The following is a 5,582-nucleotide window of genomic DNA, read 5'->3' as shown; positions in this document are numbered from 1 at the left end:
CCACAGTTGGCTGGGCCCTCCCACATCACTTAACAATCAAAAGAATGCCCTACAGACATGGCCACAGGCCAGTCCAATGGAGACAGTTCTTCGATTGAGGTTCCTTCCACCCAGGTGTGCCAAGTTGGCAGCTGAAACTATCCAGTACAGGAAGTCATCAACAATCTTACCAGCTGTGAATCCTGTGAACTGCAATAATGACCAGCAAGATACGTCCATTGGTTCAATAGTGGCATGAATGTTACGAGGATAACCAACTGCTTTCTACTTGGGTTTAAAGTACTCCATAGGAGGAAACACATACTTAGAACTTCAAATCTGGTCAAGAACCCATGGTTGGGGAGCTCACAGGGCACAGGGGTGAACCTACTACTATTTTACTAAACAGACATAATATCAAGCTGCTCTCTAAATTCATATCTCTGTAGCTATAGATTAATGCAGCTTAGTCCTCAGCAGAAGTTTCTTTGTGCAGCAGGCAGTGGTTAGCACAGAAACTCACAATTGGTCAAAGTGCAGAGAGTAAGTGTCAGTAGAGTGCTAGCCACAAATTGACATCTATATGACACTCCTTTCCAAAGCTCAGGGACCATCATCAAAGAACTGGTGGAAAGATTGTAAGGTTCAGAGTGAAATGGTGTCTTCTGGACATTACAGGACCACTGTACACATGAACTCACAGCCTGCACAAGACCTGCACAAAATCAAGCCAGTCAGCATTCTAGCATGGAGTGGGAAGGGGTTCATGGGCCCCCACCCCTAACTGAGCTGTGGACCGTTGATGGCTTCTGGGTGAGGGACAGTCAGTTTTCTTTGTGTAGCTCCTGCAAGACTGACCACATTCCAGTGGATGGTCCTATACCCAGAAGCATATGGGCAGCACAAATGGGAGTCAATGGGTTATTGAATTTTTTAAAAAAGAGAACACAAAGTAGGGAGGTATGGTTGGTCTGGGAGGAGTTAAGGGGAGTTGGGGGTGAATATGATAAAATATGTTGTATGAAATTCTCAAATAATTAATAAAAGTATTTAAAAATGAAAACACACACACAAATAAAACAAATAACATGAATTTTAAAATGCATACTCCCCAAGTACCGTTCAGAAAAGACTAGCTGTCTGTACTTTTAATAGGAAAGCACCCACACACTGCTAATGACTTCCTTGTTCTGAGTTGTCTCCAGCCCAGGTGCTGCCTTGAAGAGGACACCAGCAGACACCAGGTAGATTCAGCATTTCAAGAAATCCTTGAGCAGAAGCACAGACACCGTGAATCTCAGCAGTGAACTGGCCAGAGGGGTAACACAGAGCTCATGAGGCAAGACAGAGCTCTGGAATGACCTACTGCCCTTGTCTCCCTCCCTTTACAAGGTGAGACCTAGAGACAGAAGACTGAGTCATGCCCACACTGATAGGGATTAATTAATAGTCATCTTGGGTATGGGTTAAGCCTCATGGAGCTCTATTAATTTCTAGGAGAGCAGGCTGAGGTCTCTTGCATGTGTCTGTTTCCTCTTCTATACTCTGCCATGCTGTGACACAGTCATGGGGCCCTTACCAGACATTAGTGCTATGCTCTTTAGACCTTACAGCCACCACAATCATGAACCAAGTAAATCTCTTTACTTAATCCATTGTCCAGCCTCCAGTACTCTGTTGCAGCAACATAAAATGAGCTAAGACATCTTTGTGACATTTTCAATAATGGTTTCTTTCCTCTGGCCCAGTGTTACATTTTTTGACAAAGAGAAAAGGAAAAAGGCTTGCCTATTAAGTCTGAAGGGGTGGAAAGCAAAGAATAGTAGGAAATAAACAAACCAAATTAGTAAATACAGTATGTTCTTCCTGGCACTTATTTACATAAGAAATATGAATGGGGGGGATGTGTCTGTGTGATGGACCAAGTCATCAAAAACAAGGTAACTGCCACTTCTTTTGACTAGAGACAAGGCCCAGAATACAGTTTATACATTTTTAATGCTTTTTAGTAAGATCTGATTTTTGTCTTAATACTGAACCATATGCACACAACACAGGGGTCCAAAGAGTGCCAGATGCTGTCAGCACCTGCCAGCGAGTTCCCCTGGGCCTTGGCATCTTAGTGCATGCTGGACCACTTTCCTCTGCCAACATCCACATCTGTGAAACTGAGGTTCTCTGCCATGTGCAGAGCAGGTTCAAAATGCATGTCAAAATTAGCATGACACTCTTTATTCCCGAGACTCAGCAACCCCAATGAGATAACTCAGTATCTTCTACACTTCTTTCCAGAGCTCCCCCTTTGAATTGAGCTCCAATTACCCATGACACTCATGTGCTTAACAGCAAACTATCTGTTATCTGGCCTGTCCTGCCTCTCTTCCCTTCTCCTTGCTCAGTATCTCCTTTGATCATCTCTTCAGTGAAAAACTTGTCCTGAATCCATTGCTCTGGGTCTTCTGCCAGAGAGACTGAGCTAAGACACAGGGACTATTACATGTAACCTGCCATCAGCCACTTTCAGTGTAAGACATGGTGGGTCCTATCTGTTTGAACTTACCATCATGGCCAAAGTGTTAAATCTGGAGCTGTTCGTCATTTCTAAAGCCTTGCTCTTCTACCCTGAAAAGAGTTCATTTTCTCCTAGTCTATAATCATCTAGAATAAGCCAAACAAATTAAATCCTGAAACAGACATGCTCTCAGGGTAGATAAATGTATTAGTGCCTATTGAATTAGGAAGGAAGTTGACCAGTTGACCGCTTGCCCTGTTCTCTTGGCCTCTGTTCTAAGTGATGATTCATGTCCCAAGTGCCCTCCCTTGGGACGGACGTGACTCACAATATCTTAGACAGCACTGGCTCCTGAAATTCTAGTCCTGGGAAAGGGCAAGTGAGGGCACAGAGGGGATGCCATCAAATTTCAGTCACTCAGCTAGTTATGGATTAAGAGACAAGAGCTATAGAAATTTCACATTGCCTGATTGCAGGGGTTGGGTTGGGGGATGGCACTGAGCTGGGTGGCAGGGCCGTGGAGGAGGGAGCAACAAGTCTCAAGTAGACCTTCCGACGTGCTGTTCAGTGGCTGTCAGAGCTTGCAGGGGGACCTGATGAACAAACCCAGTTACAAGGAGGACTGCCCTGGAAAGAGCTGTTTCCTGGGGAAGATCACCCTTGCTGCACTTCCAAGGTCAAGTCAGCAGGCCGGGGCTGTGAATGGGCAGTGAGACCAGCTATTAGGAACAACAGTGGGAAAGGAGTGGGACAGAATGATCTGCTGGAGTGGACTATGCATTGGTCCAGCCTTTCAACAGATGCCAGAGCCATTCAAGTGGTTCCTGTTACTTCATTTTGCCTCTGGAACTTGTGCATGTTTCTGTTTTGCCCAGTGCTACCTAGGGACCACTTAGCAGTGGGGATGCTGGGCAACCTGGTTCCAGCTCAGCCACTTGGCAGGAGACAGAACACATCATGCTAGAAGACTCACCCTAGACTCTGACCAAGTTGATTTTGATTTTGTTCTTACTTGTCTGTTTTTTCTGTATCTCTTGTCATTGAACTTGGAAGACTATTTATCACCAGTTAATCTGCCCCCAAATGCTATGCAATTCTAAGATAAGTTCACTAAAGCTGTGATTCTCAATTTAGGGTGATTTTCACTATGGGGAGTAGCATGTTTGGCATATGTTGAAAAAATTTTAAGAATGTATTTTATTTTTAATTATATGTATATGTGTGTTTCTGTGTGTGTGTGTGTGTGTGTGTGTGTGTGTGTGTGTGTTTACCCATGTGAGTACAGTGTCCAGAGGCCAGAAGAGGGTATTGGATCCCCTGGAACTGGAGTTACAGGAGGTTATGAGCTGCTGGTCATGGGTGCTGGGAACTGAACTCAGGTTCTCCACAAGAGCAGCAAGGGCTCTTAACCAATGCATCATCTCTCCAGCCCGGGAAACATTTTTGATTGAATAGCTGGGGATGAGTAGAGGCCAGGGATGTCAGTAAACAATCTATATTGCATAAGACATTTGCTTTTAGCAGAATCACCTGACCCAAAATGTGACTGTCACTGTTAAGAGGCCAGCACTAAAAGTAGGAGCTGGCTACTAACTTACTTCCTCAGAGTTTGCTTAGTTGAATACATTTACAAATACTAAACAGGAATAAGAAAACATCACTTAATAAAAGCAGCTTCAGAGACTGGGGAGATGGCTCCGTGCTTAAGAGCACTTGCTGGTCTCACAGAGGACCCGGAACAGTGCCAAGTAGTCACTATGGGTGGCTTAGAACTCCAGTTCCAGGACATCCAACACCTTCTTCTGGCCTCTGTAGGCTCCTTCACACACATGGTACACATATACTCATGCAGACAAACATACATACACATGAAGAAGACAAATAAATCTTTAAAAAGAATGACCACAGGTTCTTGTTTACCAACAACAGGTTCTTGTTCACTCCCATTACCAAGAGAAAAAGAAGTGCTTCCAAGTCCAAATTTCATTTTATTTTATTCTTGCTTGTCTGTTGTTTGCTTTTCATGTTTTTGAGACAGGGTCTCCTTAGAGCCCCAGCCGGCCTGGACTTGCTGGGATTAAAGCTGTGTATACCACCATGCCCGGCTGTTTGTTTGTTTGAGACAGGGAGTCCCTATAGCCCCAGCTGGCCTGGAACTCCCATATGTAGACCAGGTTGTTCTCAATCTCACAGAAATCTGCCTGCTTCACGAGGGCTGGGATTAAAGGCACACACCACCACACCCAGCTGTTTGTTTTTTGTAGACAGGGTATCCCTATAGCCCTAGCTGGCCTGGAACTCACTATATAAACCAGGTTGTTCTTAATCTCACAGAGATCTACCTGCCTCTGCCTCCCAAGGGTTGGGATTAAAGGCATAAACCACCATGCCCAGCTCCAAGTCTAATTTTCTTTTTAATTTTAATTTTTTAAATTTTTATGCGTATGTGCGTATTGCCTGCATGTAGATAAGTGCACCTGTATCGTGAAATACCTGTAGAGGTCAGAAGAGGCTGTCGGATCCCCTGGGACTGGAGTTATAGACAGTTGTTAGCTGCCATGTGGGTGCTGGGATTCGAACCCGGGTCTTCTGCAAGAATAACCAGTGTTTTTAACCGCTGAGCCATCTCTCCAGCCCCTCAAGTCTAAATATTCACAACAATCTCAAGAATCACTTTGTGTTTTCCTAACTGAACATGGTAATGACAGCATTGTTTAATATATCACCCTCTGTTGGGAAGAGGAAGAGGATCAGCAAGAGTGGGAGGGAGATAAAAGAGGGGAAGGAAGGGCAAATATGATCAAAATACATTATATACACATGTGAAAATGTCAATAAAATCCATTATTGTGTATAATTAATGTGTTAATAAAATGTGTTGTACATATGTATAATAAAATCCATTATTATGTTTAATTACCATGTGCTAATAAAACATATATATATAAAAACATTAAATATAGACAGAAGGCTTCCCTGGCTGCCCAGTCAATGCAGCTCCCCAACAGTCACTTTCATACTTCCTGACTTTCCATGTCCATCATTCATTGTAATGACAGTCAAATGCTTCCTGGTCTCTTTGCTGTTGGCC

Source organism: Nannospalax galili, unplaced genomic scaffold (genome assembly GCF_000622305.1).
Source record: "Nannospalax galili isolate Female #2095 unplaced genomic scaffold, S.galili_v1.0 scaffold443, whole genome shotgun sequence".
NCBI lineage: Eukaryota > Metazoa > Chordata > Mammalia > Rodentia > Spalacidae > Nannospalax > Nannospalax galili.
Note: the sequence above shows the minus strand (reverse complement) of the source record.